Genomic DNA, 16,271 nt, shown 5'->3' with positions numbered 1-16,271 from the left:
GGTAGCATTGAGAGGTTCAAGGCTCGCCTGGTGGCAAAAGGTTACACACAGCAGGAGGGAATAGATTACCTTGACACTTTTTCCCCTGTTGCTAAACTGACCACAGTTAGGTTACTCATTGCCCTAGCTGCTTCAAATAATTGGTTTCTACATCAACTAGATGTAGACAATGCTTTTCTACATGGGGACCTCAATGAAGAGGTCTACATGGACCCACCTCCAGGTTTGACTGACCACAATAAAGGGCAGGTTTGCAGGTTGAGAAAATCCTTATATGGCTTAAAGCAAGCCAGTAGACAGTGGTTTGAGAAATTATCTTCTTTTCTAACATCTGTTAACTATACTCAATCTAAGTCTGACCACTCCCTGTTCATTAGAACAACTCCTACCAGTTTCACTGCTCTACTTGTATATGTGGATGACATTGTTTTGACAGGGAACTCTATGATAGATATCAACTGTATGAAAGAGCTCCTACACAAGAAGTTCCGAATAAAGAACCTTGGAGAACTCAAGTATTTCCTAGGTTTGGAAGTAGCCAGGTCAAAGAAAGGTATTCATTTATGCCAAAGGAAGTATGCTTTGGACATACTGGAGGAGACAGGGATGTTAGGATGCAAACCTTCCTCTACTCCTTTCCTCAGCAATACAACCTCATTATACAAGGAGGACAGCTACCTGGATGATCCAGGTCCATACCGAAGACTTATAGGAAAGTTACTCTATCTTACAAATACTAGACCTGATTTATGTTTCTCAGTTAATTTACTTAGTCAATTCATGCAATCACCCACTGACTATCACTATCGTGCCATTCAGCACATCCTTAGGTACATTAAGTCCAAGCCCTCTGAAGGGCTATTTTTTGCTGCTGACTCCCCTATGCAGTTAAAGGCCTTTAGTGACTCAGACTGGGCTACTTGCCCCGATACTAGAAGATCCACAACAGGATTCTGTATCTTCCTCGGATCCTCTCTCATTTCCTGCAAATCTAAAAAGCAGAAGACCGTTTCCCGATCATCCACAGAAGCTGAGTACAGAGCACTCGCTGCCACTGTATGTGAGATACAGTGGCTCTGCTATCTCCTACAAGACTTCCAAATTAAAGAGTCAGGGACCCCTGCTTTGTACTGCGACAACAAATCTGCGAGACACATAGCTCACAATCAAAGTTTTCACGAATGCACCAAGCATATTGAGCTCGATTGTCATGTTGTTCGTGAAAAAATTCAAGAACATCTCCTCACCCTTCTTTCCATGCGATCCGACGAGCAGCTTGCCGACATCTTCACCAAATTCCCTCATCGCGTCAAATTCAAGTCTATTGTTCCCAAACTTGGACTCGTGACTACACTGTCCAGTTTGAGGGGAGGCTGTTGAGAATCATATAGATTCTCTACTAAAATGGAACGAAGTCCATACAGTTTTAGGTCTTAATTCCATTTATTATTTTGGCTGTTTTCAGTTTATCAGAGCTCTATAAATAGAGCTCCTCTTTACGTTTTACAGTGTATTGTAACACAAATAACAAACAACAAAATACAGTTAATCATACAGTTAATCAGAAACAAGAAAGGTTTCGTTTTACTTACTCTTCTCCTTGCCTTCTTCATTTTTCTCTTCTGCACCGCCGCCGTCTGACGCCTCTAAGGCCGCCGGACCACCGCGTCGTTGCCAGCTTTCTCAGCACCGAGGGAAGAACTCTCTGGATGCTCCGTTCTCTCTCCTCTCTCGCATAGAAGCCTCTGACACGTTTGCACGACACTCTCATCCAGATGGCTTTACCCACATCATGGGCCGTTCGCTATTGGGCCGTCCTCCTGTGCACACCATTTTGGGCCTCAGCTTAATATCTATCGTTGAGCTTGGGTACGTGCTTATAGCATAAGGATCCAAAAATCTTGAAATGTGACACATCGGGCTTGACACCTGTCCAAGCTTCTTCTGGTGTTTTCATCTCTAAGCGCTTAGTAGGCAGTCTGTTCAACACACGTGCTGCTGTAATAATTGCTTCTCCCCAAAAGTAGCTTGACAAGGATTTGGCTTTCATCATACACCGAATCATATTCAACAATGTTCGATTCATTCGTTCAACAGTATCGTTGTGTTGAGGTGTGTATGGTGGGGTAAATTCGTGAATGATGCCTTCTTTCTCACAAAACATGTTGAACTCAGATGAAGCATATTCACCTCCACCATCAGATCGAAGCACCTTTAGTCTAAATCCACTTTACTTCTCAACCATTCTTTTGAATTTATCAAGCACTGATAGCAGCTCATTGTTTCTCTTCAATAGACCCGCATTTTCCTTGTGAGATCATCAACAAAAGTAACTATGTATCTATTTCCACCAGGGGTTTCTATCTGCATTGGCCCACAGACGCCATAGTATACAACACCAAGTTTTTCAGTAGCTTTGCTAGCCACAAATTTTGTGAACTTCAATCTGGTTTGCTGGCATTGAATGCACTCACTACAAATTTCTTCAAGAATCACAATCTGAAGAAGTCCTGTAACAAGGTTCTTATGACTTAGCTGATGTAGGAGCTGAAAATGAAGATGGCCAATTCTGCCACAACCACTCATTCCTATTATCTTCAGTGGCAAAGCATTAGTGTTTTTGTAACCATGCCAACACGAAAGGTTCTGTTTTCAGAAAGATTTTCATGAATCGCCAACTTCTGATCTTTGTCAAATATGCTCAATCCATTCTCCTTCATTTCCATAGCAAATCCTTTATGCACGAGCTGTCCAAGACTCGTCAGATTCGTCTTCAGGCCAGGAACATACAGAACATCATCAATGATTATTTCCCTTCCATCATAATCCTTCAACACCGCACGTCCAAATCCTACTGCATTGAGACTTCTGTTGTCAGCACACCTGATTTTTCCTTAAGACACATCTTTAAGTTTTATAAACCAGTCTCTCCTCCCAGTCATATGCGTAGAACACCCTGAATCAAGATGCCAAGATGAGGTTTCTTGCGAATCAGCTTCACTGGTTCTTGCCATCAACATTACCACATTCGAACAGATGGTTCATCATGGGCCAGATTAGCTTGGTTCTTTGGCTTGTTCTTTGGACCTTCACCATCCCAAGATTCACGTGGAAAGTGCCCATGGCAATTGTAGCACTTCACCTTATTCTTGTCAAACTTCCATTCTTTTTCATCATTTGGACCACTCTACTACTTCTTGCAATCTTTTTTATTCTTGGATGTATCTCTCGACTTTTCATCTGATTTCTTTTATTTGTTGAAAGGTTTCTTTCCCTTTGAGGTGCCGCCTTTTCCCTTCTGAACCACTCTTGCTTGAAGGGCTTGCTCTTGATTATGCCTCCTTTCATTAATCCTGTACTCATGCGCCTCGAAAGAATGTTGCAGGGTTTCTAACTCCATTTCCTCCAAATCTTTTGTTTCTTCAATTGCCACTACAACATGATCAAACCTCTGTGGCAAATTCGTAGAATTTTATCAACATGTTGATCAGTAATAGTATCTCTACATGCTTTCATCACGTTCACATGGTCTTGCACTTTATCAAAGTAATCGGCTATCCTTTCATTCTCATCCATTGTGAGACATTCTAATTGCCTCCTCAAGGTCTGCAACTTGACCTTCTTGGTTTTGTCTCCGTCTCCATAGGTCTTCAACAAAATCTCCCAACACTCCTTTGTTGTTGCAGCTTTGGAAATTTTGTTGTAGATCTTCGGTCCAACACACTGGTAGACGAAAAATTTGGCTTTTATATCAAGTTTTTGAAGATTCTTGAATTGCTTCTTGGTTTCTTCTATAGCCTTACTTCCAGGGTCTTCAACCCCATTCATCACCACGTCTGCTACATCTTGAAATCCAAATATAGCCAACATCTTTATCTTTCAATCATTGAAGCCTTTTTCATCAAACACAAGGAGTGCACCTTGACTGATACTCCCATTTCCAGCCATCTTGAATCTGTAAACCTAGAAACTTCACCAATCCACCAATCTTGATACCTTAAACTTGTTTCTTGGTATTTTCAAGATCGATCACCACCAAGAAGAGACAGCCACGTACACTGTTCTATCCCAAGGCTCACTTGAATGCTCTATTCGCTTCACAGGATCGAAGGATCAGTCTAGCTCATGATATCATGTAGAAATCCAATGTAACAGTACTTTAGTTTTTTACACACTCTTAACTTCAAGACAGAGGAGAGGTAAACAGAGAGAATGGAGAATACCGATTTAACTTTCAGCCACCTCTCATTGAATGCACTAAACGAGTTTATATACAACTGATATGGAAAAACATATTAACTGAACAAACAGAAACAAATGAACAAGTAGTCGCTTTTGTTTGAGTAACTAACATGTTTGACTTTTTATCCATCTTTTATTAAATATTTAATAGAGTTTATTACTTCAAGTGTCATTTTATTATCCAATGTTACCTTAATAAAATATGTACAAATATAATAAAATATTAAAAGATGAATAAAGTGCATAATTTAAATAATTGAAGCATCTAATTTATATAATTAATTAGAAAACAAAATTCGCATAATTATAATATTTAAGAAACCAAAAATGCAGTTAAGTATTTTTAATATATATTTAAAATAAATAATATCATAATAAAAATATTTAGAAAAATTATTCTCATCTCTTTCGAAATAAAACTAAATGATACTTTGAACAATCACTAATGAGAAATAGCATATGATTATAATTATTATAGCTTAAATATGTATCTTTTATTGTGTGTATCTGTAAAGTAAAGATATGATACGTGTCGAATATGACACTTGTGTCGGATATGACAGTTTATTTTAAAAATAATAAGATAATATACGTAAAAAATATATAAAAGATTATTCAAAATATTATAAATATATGACTGTATGAATTTGAATTAAAATTATATATATTAAACATTATCATAATAAAATATTATAAATTATTCATAAAAATACTATTGTTTTATATATTAAATACTTTATTAATAAAGTATTCTAAAATATCATATACACATGTGAAATACTTATACATGACACAAATCAAAATATCAATAATAAAAAAATGTGCATGAATAAGCATTTTCTTAATATAAAATAATTTTAGATGTTATTGTTTCTCTTCTACTTTTTAATATATCTATAAGTACATTTTTATGTGACTTACATGTTGTTACTTTTTAATTAATATTCCCTCTGAGAAAAAGTAAAGTGGGACATTTAAAAACAGAAAGAAAAGTACATTGAATTGGATTGAATATTTCATTATTATTTATTATAACACTTGACTTATACTGAATTGTAGAAGGTTGTGGATAATCGCATAGTATATTATATAAGTAGTATGTTCATGTAACACTCCAAAAAAAATTTGCCCTTTTAAAAAAATCAAAACTTGAAACATTACAATAATACAATTACGGTAATAACCCGAACCTCAAGCTCAAATCTATACAAAGTTTACAGCTCAGACAAAGCAGTAAAGGTAACATGAATCCTTCTAATACATTCTTCCATCTCTTCCTGCACTTGCACCAGACCACGCGACATCTCTTCATCTGCTCCCGTATAACAAAAACGTTATACGATCATCGCAAAAACATGATTTTCTAATACATGCACAAAATAAGTAAGGGTGAGCTAACATGCAATATAACATTTATAAAAATATGCATAATTGTTTTGATATAAACATCATATAATATTTAGGTTAAACATCCCCATACACCAACATACCAAAATTTCTACTAGACACTCATACGGATGATACAATGATGAGCTACTGGACAAAGCTATTCCCCAAACCTTTTAACCGGATACTATTTGGACGGACGCTATCTGCCGAACCCTATCTAATGAACACTATTAGGCTGAAACCCATTTAAACGAACGCTAGGTGATCATGCACAATTAAGCCGAACACTAAACTCAGGAAACCATAATGACCGAACACTCTCATAATGAACACTGAGATCAAACACTAGGCCGAACGCTAGAAACCGAACGCCAGATCGAATACTGATTGCACGAACATTAAGATTGATCACTTAGGCTCGACACTAGACACCAAACGCTATTAGACCGGATACCATTAGGTCGCACACCAAGAGACCGAATGCTAAGTAAGATCAAACACTAGACTTCACGCTGAGACTGCGCACTCTACTAGGACAATTACCATTATTTCGAACATTATTCAAACGATCGCTCAAAGATCAAACCTCGCGCACCACAGATTAAATACCATTCGGACGAACACTTAATTGATCACTTTACTGGATTTAACACTATCTGAAGGTAACCTCATCGAGGCCGGATGTTCCCTACGTACGACTGCTAACCGTTAACAATCCTTGTCTGAGACAAGCGTCCTCCCAACCGAGCACTACCTATGAATAATCACTGCCTGAATCATGCATCATCACGACTAATCACTATTTATTAATCGATCGCTACCTCAACGAATATCAAGGCCGGTCACTCCTCATAAATGATTGCAACCTCAGAGCAACATCACCAATAAAGATCATCCTCTAAGAACCATCGCTACAAGACAGAACACTAGAATAAAGAACGCTTGAGTCTGGGTTAAACGCCTAGAGTACTCTACTGAACACCTCAGTACTGACCGAACGTAATCAAACTAAACCACAGGGTACCAAAATACGACTGGACACTAGCTACCTGAGAACAACTAACATCAAAATCAACCGTTACCTAATAAGGCCTACTACCCGAAAGTAAATAATACCAAGACGGACGTTACTAATAATAACGCACGCTACTACCTATAGACCCAACAAGTTTTACTTTCCGTCTCTCTCGAAGAATTATTCCAAATCCAGCTTTATTTGCATTACCATTTCTCCCGTACCAGTACGATCATCACGGTTGGAACCACAGCCACAACTTGCAAGATGAATAATCAGAAGTATCACATCATAAACTCATTACATATAAACTATAACAATTCCCATGATAAATCGACCCACATGACGATGCCAACTAGTCTTTTATAAACTAATGTCGTTTACTTGTAATTCGTCGTCATAACCTGCTCTCAATAACAGGCGACCCGAGCCGTCTTCCATCGCGACTTCAGACCTATCTCCCCGACTCCTCAAGGACTAACGAGTAAAAACATCGATACTACGCGTAACGATACACTATACTCAACACAAGCCGAAGTCATTGGGCGAGACATTCACCTCCTCGCGCAGAAGAAGGTGACACTCGAATCTCAGTCTCACGCGTGAGACTAGCAAAAATGCTCAAAAGACAGACGAAGTTACAAATAAATAACATAGTGTATGTACCACCTCTAACAGAATAAACGTGCTCAATCATGAATTCATACATATTCTCAATAATATGTATAAATAAACCAATATTGGATCAAGGAAATAACCAACAATTCTCAATAATTGCTTCAAAATACCCCCACGGATTCATGCATTAATGTCGAACGCTATTTCCCACTCTGATGCTATCTGAACGAACGTTTTGAAATCAATCATCATCAAAGGCCGAACGCTGCCGATGAACACCAAACCTTATTAACCGAGCTCCAAGGACGAACGCTCGAGATCAAGTTCAGTCATACCTTACCTCAGACGAGTACTTCCTGAGGATTAACATCATCGAGAACGAACGCTCACAAACACAATTAAACCAAGGTCGAACGTCTAAGATCCAAACCGAACACTTAAAGTCGAACGCTCAAGATTGTTATCCAAGACTTCCAAGTTAAGAACGAACGCGTCAATTCAAACACCATTAATCCGGACACGATAAGGACGAACGTTTTGATACTTAGTCGAACCCCTAGGTCACTTGACCGAACGACATTAAAAGAAGCATGATCGAACGACATAATTCAGTAGCTAACCGAACGGTCCTTAAATCAAAACTTAACCGAACGCTCAATAGTCACTAATATCCCAAGGCCGATCGCTCAAGATTCAAAACTTAAACAACTCAAAAACCGAACGCTCAATTACATCCAAAACCGAACGCTCAATTACACCCAAAACCGAACGCTCAATTACACCCATAAACCGAACGCTCACTTACAACCATAAACCGAACGCTCACTTACACTCATATACCGAACGCTCACTTACACTCATATACTGAACGCTCACTTACACTCATATACCGAACGCTCACTTACACTCATATACCGAACGCTCACTTACACTCATATACCGAACGCTCACCTACAACCATAAACCGAACGCTCACTTACACTCATATACCGAACGCTCACTATCTGTACAATGCGAATACTAAACTAAGTACGAACGTCCAACATCTCTCATTCACTGGATAAATATCATTGACGAACGTCTAACATTTAACTAACTCAAGGACGAACGCTGCGCTCGTTACACGAGAATACAAAATCGGACGCTCACAGATCAAGCCCAGAACGAACGTAACGCTCGTTACTGGAGGAGGCAAGACCGAACGGTTAAATTGTCCCGATCTGAGCATTAGTTGAGTGAACGCTCGTTCTACACGTTATAATTTGGCCGACCACTATTAGGTCGAGCACCAATTGGACGAACGTTCCAAGTTGGCTGATTTGGGCGGACGCTCAAAACAAATACCGAACGTTCAGAATTTGGCCGACCACTATTTGGTCGAGCACTGCTGGAACGAACGTCCAATTTTGATTCACCAAAATTGGACGTACGCGCGTTCTGCAGAAATTCTGCAGAAACGCACCAGAGTCCAGAAACCCAGAAAACCTCCATTTTCAACCCCTTCTTTCCCAAATTTTACCCAGATTTGCAGCAACCACAAAATATCTCAAAAATCAAGGAAATAAATCAAACTCCCCTTACCTCTTGAAGGCTCCCTTGAAAATTTTGGGATCCAACTCCTCCCAGATGTGCAGCTCCAGATCTCCTTGCAACCTCAACAATTCTTCACTTTTTCTCCCAGATCTTGTTGCAAGGACTCCCATCTCACCAGATGCCCAACCAGATCCTCCTCTCAGCCCTTCAGAAGTTGGTACAGCTTCCCATGGGTGCTCCTTGAACGGCTAGAAACGGAAGGGAGGAAGGGTTCCTCCCTTGGCTTCTCTCTCTCTCTCTCTCTCTCTCTCTCTCTCTCTCTCTCTCTCTCTCTCTCTCTCTCTCTCTCTCTCTCTCTCTCTCTCTCTCTCTCTCTCTCTCTCTCTCTCTCTCTCTCTCTCTCTCTCTCTCTCTCTCTCTCTCTCTCTCTCTCTCTCTCTCTCTCTCTCTCTCTCTCTTTCTCACATCTCCAAAATGAAAGCCCTACTAAGCTTCCCCGTAAATGCACCACCAATAATTGCTTCCAATAATGAAAAAGGTGGGTAACTACCATGTCCCCACCATGTCCCAAAAATACGGGTCTTACATTACTAATTATAATACTTTAATCTACAATTTTAGCGTTGATACTACACTATATTGAGTTAATGTACAATGTTGATGTCTCTTAGGTTTTTTCCATTTGAATGAATTTTTAGGTTTTTTTCATTTGAATGAATTTTTTCAAATGAATTTGAAAAAAAGTAATTGAAGAAATTTTAAAGGATTTAAAAGTAAATTTTTTTATTGTTTATTTGAGTAAATTTGGAGGTAAATGAAAGTGGATTTGAAAGTAAATTTTTTTAATCTATCACATCAATCAAATCTTATATTAATTCTCAAAATCTTTACTTTCAAATTCATTTTCATTTACTTTCAAATTCATTTAAATAAGTTAAATAAACAAAACCTTACTGTTCCTTTTTTAAAAAATGTTTTGTTTATGCCTTCCTTTGTGATCTTTTATAAACTTATCACTTAATCTCTCATCTTGAGCACTATAAAAGTTTATTGATTTTGAACCTTATTAAATATCCTAATTGAATGATGGGGACATTTTGTTAAAAAGAAATGTTTTAAAACTTTTTTTAACTAAAAAGTTGTTGTACTTACATTTATCAGCATGTTATGTTATACAAGGTCATAGATTTATAAGTATGTTCGGATTTGGTAGGTTTTCTTAAACTAAGTGTATATTGTTTAAAGTAGTTAATATTAGTTTTAATATTAGATAAAGTTATCCTGTCACTTGTTTAATGTGACTCCTAACTAAACGTCAAATCATAAAAGATTGTAATGACGTTAATATTCAAACTTAGTTCGATGTAAATTATATTTAGTCAACTTTGAGTGACAGTGATATTATTTTTATTTTCTATAATAATAATTTTTTTTCTTCAAAAGCACTCTGTTATAAAATATTTAGTAATTATCAGAAAGAAAATTTCTTGAATTTCATTTACGTGTTAGAAGTGTTTTCAAGAATTTTTCTAATTAAAAAAATAAAGAAGCCACTAAAAAGAAAAATTCTCAAAATTCTTCGTAGATTTTTGTGACCACAAACGGATAGTGGAATGAAATACTTTATATAAAGTGGAGTTATATATCTATGTAGATGGAATATGATGGAAAATGTGTTCTGGCGAGCTCATGATGTTCTAGTTTCATTTCATTTTATTTTGTTTATCTTTAATGTTATATATTCTTAATATTTATTTGAATAAATTTTATCATATTTTGTTTAAAATAAGATAAAAATGAAAGTTACCTTTTTATATAAATTAAAACTGATTTATATATAAGTTAATTTGTCAATTTTGTCTATCTAAAATTTATTTTAATTAATTAATAAACTTATTTAAGTAAGTTATTTTTGTTATCATTCTTGATCTTTTGGAATCTTGAGTTTGAATTTTTAGAGAAGTGACAAAATTTTAATCTAAGAATATTTATGATTTATGAATATAATGAATATTAGTTGTATGTAAATATTTTCTAAAAAATACTAGATGTATTTATAAGATGAACATGTGAATCAATGTTCTTATTAGAATAATACTTATCTCAAGTATATAATAATAATATGGATCAATGTTCTTATTAGAATAATATTTATCTCAAGTATATAATAATAATATGGTTAATTAATGAGAGAATAATAAATAATGACCATAGTATTATATCAAGATTGTGTAGATATTGTTTAAATAAACTCAAGTTTGAGTTACTTTATAATGAAAATACTTAATAAATTTTATTGAATTATATTTTTTAGTGTATTTATTGGACCAGATATGAATAATTCTAAAAAAATATGCATGATGTTGTATGTTATATTTTCTCTTTTCTTCCATATCTTCTCATGTCACAGAAATATAGATCTAGAGTGATTACAATTAACTCGAGAGCATACAACTTTTTGACTGGTCACAAATGAATAAAGCCCACACCTCCTACCATGCACAATTTCTAGATTACTTCCATTGAAACACTTTTCAATTTGGAGTAAGTGTAATTTTTGTCTCTCTCAAATTTCTGATCTTTTAGTCTATTTTATGAATGATTGACCGTTGTGTTTGTTTTGTTAGCTAACAAAAATAATTTCTCAACTAATTTTTTCATTGATTGAAGTTTTAATTTATATGGCAATGTTTGATTAAGTGTATAGAAGATTGTGGTGCTATTTGAGCCTTGTATAATTATTATTGGGTTGCCAATTCGGTAAGAGGAATTATTTTAAATTATATTTAAATTATTTTGTGCGTGATGGCATGAACGGTGAAATTGAAAGTAAAGTATTTAATTTATTAGATTTTATTTGGATTAATATATTCATTTTGAATTTGGTAATGACTTCTAAGTGTCAAAGTGTTTATAATTAAATTGGATAGTTTTATTTTTAATTGAGTTCAGATAGGTATTCCAAAGTTGTTAGAATAATTGGTTTAGAAAAATTATGATTTGAAACTTATTTTAAAGGTTTTTTATACATAGAATTGTGCATCCATATATAATTTAAGAACGTTAAGAGTGTGTTAGACGAGTCTATTAATACACATTAGACGAGTATGTTCATTAACTGATTAAATGAATCTTTTAATATTAGACGAATATGTTCATACACTAATTAGTTTAACAATACATATTAGACGAGTCTATCCATGCACTAATTAGATAAATATTTTGTGCATAAAACATAAAACAAGTAATTTCATGCATTAAGACGAGTCTAATAATACACATTAGGTGAGTATATTAATTTACTGATTAAACGAGTCTTGCAACACATTAGATATGTTTGTCCATATATTAATTAAATGAGTCTAGTAGTATATATTAGACGAGTCTATTTATATACATATTACACAAGTCTATTAATATACACTAAATAACTTTATTTATTCACTAATTAAATGTGTCTTGCGATACATATTAGACAACACACAGTAGATTAGTGTAGCAATACACAATAGATATTGATTAGACAAGTCTAACATTAGATATTAAACGAATTTATCGATGCATTGATTATACAAGTCTAGCAATACACATTAGACTAGTATATGCATACATTAATTTGTATTTATAACAAATATACTCAACATATTTTTCATAATTTATTTTTTATATTTTTAGAAAGTTTACTCTATATTTTTTCACATATTATATATATCCTTTATATTTTTATAAAATTTACTCTTTATATTTTTACACATATATTAACATTCTAAACTTATAATAATTTTTCACCTTGATTTTATTCAAAATTTAATTATAAACTTAAAAATATTTTTTTTCAATCTCTATATATTTACTAACAAAAAAAAACATCAATTCGTACATATACACATATTTAAAACTAGTTATATCAAAATTAAAATCATAAATTTGATTATTTGGCTAGACATTTAGGTATTAGGACGAGATTTTTGTGATGATATCAATTATTTTTCAAAGGAACAAAACAAGTATAATATAATTTTTTAGTTATACTTAATATATGAGTTTCATATTAAGGAATTCATTTTAAGATAATCTAGAAAATTATATTTCTATAATATATGTAGTTAATTATTTGAATGATCAAGAATTCAATTATGAATAATACACCTGTATATTTTAATATTTTGGTGTTACATCAAAACCGTTACGATGAGATATTTACCTACCTTTAGTGAGAAGTATCCTTAACATTCATTATTTGTTAAAACAATGTCAATGAAATGAACTATTACATGACTTTTGACTAATTCATAGTCAACATTTGTGGCATAAACTTACTAGAGAAAGAAATCACTTACATCTTTAAATTTTTTAATCTTTAAACAACGGAATACAGATCAGTTTGAGCAGAAAATAATTATTTCTAGATCTATTCATGATTTGATAAGGAAACATGAAGAATAAAAAGAAATATGAAAAATATTATTTTTGGTTATATGATGGTTTCGCAGTATTAAAAGTTTTTATTTTTTGAAGTATAAAAAAAATATGAAAATATTATTTAAAGGAAACCACTTTTTAATTACCACAAAGAGAATATGAATCTTTTGTTAAGTATAAATATTGTAAGAGTCGAGAAAATTAAAGAAGTTGGAGAAGATAGTGTATACACAGATAGGACCGAGTGGTTTTAAGAGTGGTATATAAACGAAAATTTCAAAGTTCGTTATATTCTTTGAATACATCATATTTCTTCAAAACTTTGATCTTCTCTTTTTCTCTATAAAATTTCTCACCAGTGATTCATCTGATCGGCGATCAGAAGCTCCCAAGGCGATTGATAATGCTAATTCTTACCATTATTTAAGCATCATTTTAGTAGCAAAATTAACTCATTTCTAGCTTGTAATTTGCTTAATCCTCTTCTTTTGTGTTGTTTTCTAAATAAATGTGTTTTAGGCTACATTGATGTAACTTCATCACTAATCCCATTATTTTGTAGCTAAAACTATGCTTGGAAGAATCTCCAACAATGTAGAGAACTGAACCAGCCACAAAAGCAATCAAATCTGTAGAAAAATCAGAAAAAGAAGCAATGTTGCTGAACCTAGCTGGGGCCCCCCTGGCTCAAGGGCGCTGGAGCGCCATTGCATAATGGTTGTCGCGCGCTGGGCGCTCCTCACACAGGGGGGCTGGAGCGCCATTTTTTGCTGACATGGCAGATTTGTCTATTTAACTCGAAAACGCGAAGGGCTTTTGGTCTTTGGTTCTTTGGAGGTGCGATTCTACTGCTGGAGCTCATGGAGGGCGCGAGGAGCTTGTGAGAACATCTCCTTCTCTTCCTTTGGGTCTCCTTCTTCTTCCATCTTCCATTTTGTAAGCTTTAGGGTTCTCCATGGAAGTGGAGAACCATATTCATCTTCTTAAGGATTGTTGTAGCCTATGAATTCTTGTGTAATGGATGATTGATTTGATTATATATATGCATTTTCTATCAATTGCTAGTATTCTTGTTTCCAATCTTAAAACTTGCATGTAATAGGAATGTTCATGACTTGATTTTGGGGTTTCATGGATTATGGGGATGTAAGATGGAACCTTGAACTGAAACAAGAGTCCTTGTGGTCATTGATTCTAGGGATGGAAGATGATTCACATGTTGTCTTAAGATCCTATCTCTTTAATGCGGGTTTGCTTGTTAGATTTTCAAGGAATTGGAGTTTAATAGGAAAACCTAGGCTCTTCCACCTAAGAGATTAGGGCTAGAGTTTTCTTGTGGATTGACTTTAGTAAATTGATGGAGAGGAGATGAAATTGGGTAGGCACAAAAGTGAAATAGGTGAAAACTAACCTTAGCAATGTCATTTCATACCATTTCTAGTCTTGTCCATATCTAAGTGCCTTTAATGACCAAAGTCTAACCATTGTATATTTGTGAATTTATCTCTTTACACATGCTTGTAAATGAATGTTGTTCTATTGAGTCTAGATGAGTTGTTAATCGCACAATTCTATAGTATTACGAGTCTCTTGGGAAAACGATATCTGGTCTTATCATGATTTATTACTTGAAGTGATTCGGTGCACTTGCCGAAATCACCCAACAGCGATCCTAAGATCAAGAGCTTCCTATTCCACCGATCAATTTCGGGTTTTAAGTGGGTAAGTTTCGTTCCTTAGATTCTGGTGATTTTCTGGAATTTTTGACACATGCAAGAAAGCCTTGTTTTTTGCATGTGTTCATCAGTCTTCTCTTTTCCTTTCTAAATTCATTTTGGTCCATTGGGTGGTCTTTTCTCACCAATCGGTGAACTGTAGGTGTTCATAGGAATTTCTGGTGGTGATCGAGTTTGTAGTTGTTGAGATCTCGGTTCGGTCATAGAGGTAAGGGAAGCTTGTGATTTAATTATGATTCTTTTATGTATGGATTGTTGCATGTTAGTATGGTTGCATGTTTTAAATGGTGGTATGTTGGGATGTTTGGTTGATATTGGAAATGTGGAAGTTTTCTGCATATTGATATGGATGTGTTGATGTTGTTAAATGGTGTGAATGGGTAAGAATAAGGTTTAATCATAATTCTGCAATATTCTGCAGAATTAGTACATGTCACCGAGAGTCATTCGTTACCGTTCGGTCTTATCAGTGTGTTCGATAGTAACTGAATTCTACTTCTATAGAGTTTTTCAGTTAATGACCGATCGGTCTTATATTCTGTATAATTGAATATAGCGCTCGGTCTAAGTATAGTTTTCTATTTCCACTCATAAGTCAGCCTAGATAAAAGTATTCGGTCCAATTAAGCCCTCGGTATTATAATTGTACTTAGTTTGTAATTTGTGTTCAGTAACTCCAATGATCGGTCCTACTTATACATTTTGTATAAGTTCAGAGTGTTCGGTCTTGTACTAGAGCTCGTTCTTGGTAGTGTTCGGTCTTGTACTAGCGCTCGTTCTTAGTAGTGCGGTCATGTACTAGCACTCGTTCTTGATAGTGCTCAGTCTTGTACTAGCGCTCGTTCTTGGTAGTGCTCGGTCTTATACTAGCGCTCGTTCTTGATAGTGCTCGGTCTTGTACTAGCGCTCGTTTTTGGTAGTGCTCGGTATTGTACTAGCGCTCGTTCTTGGTAGTGCTCGGTAATGTACTAGCACTCGTTCTTGTTAGCGATTGGTCTTATATTAGCAGTTATGTTAGAGTTAGTGTTCGGCCTAAGCCAATAATGTTCGACCTAAGTCTTTATTGTTCGGACTAAGCCAACAGTGATAGGTCTAAGACAATAGTGTTCGTTCTAAATCATAAGTGTTCGGTCTAAGATTCAAGTGTTCGGTCTAAGATTCAAGTGTTCGGTTTTAGCTTTAGAATTCGGTTGTTCTAGCGTTCAGTTTCAAAGACGTTCTGTTCATGCTTGGGTTTTACTCTTTACATGACCGTTCGGTCATGTTCTCATATAGGAAGTAGTCTCCCTTTTGGTCTTGTTCAGAGGTTATGCTAC

Source organism: Vigna angularis, chromosome 3, assembly GCF_016808095.1.
Source record: "Vigna angularis cultivar LongXiaoDou No.4 chromosome 3, ASM1680809v1, whole genome shotgun sequence".
Lineage (NCBI taxonomy): Eukaryota > Viridiplantae > Streptophyta > Magnoliopsida > Fabales > Fabaceae > Vigna > Vigna angularis.
Note: the sequence above shows the minus strand (reverse complement) of the source record.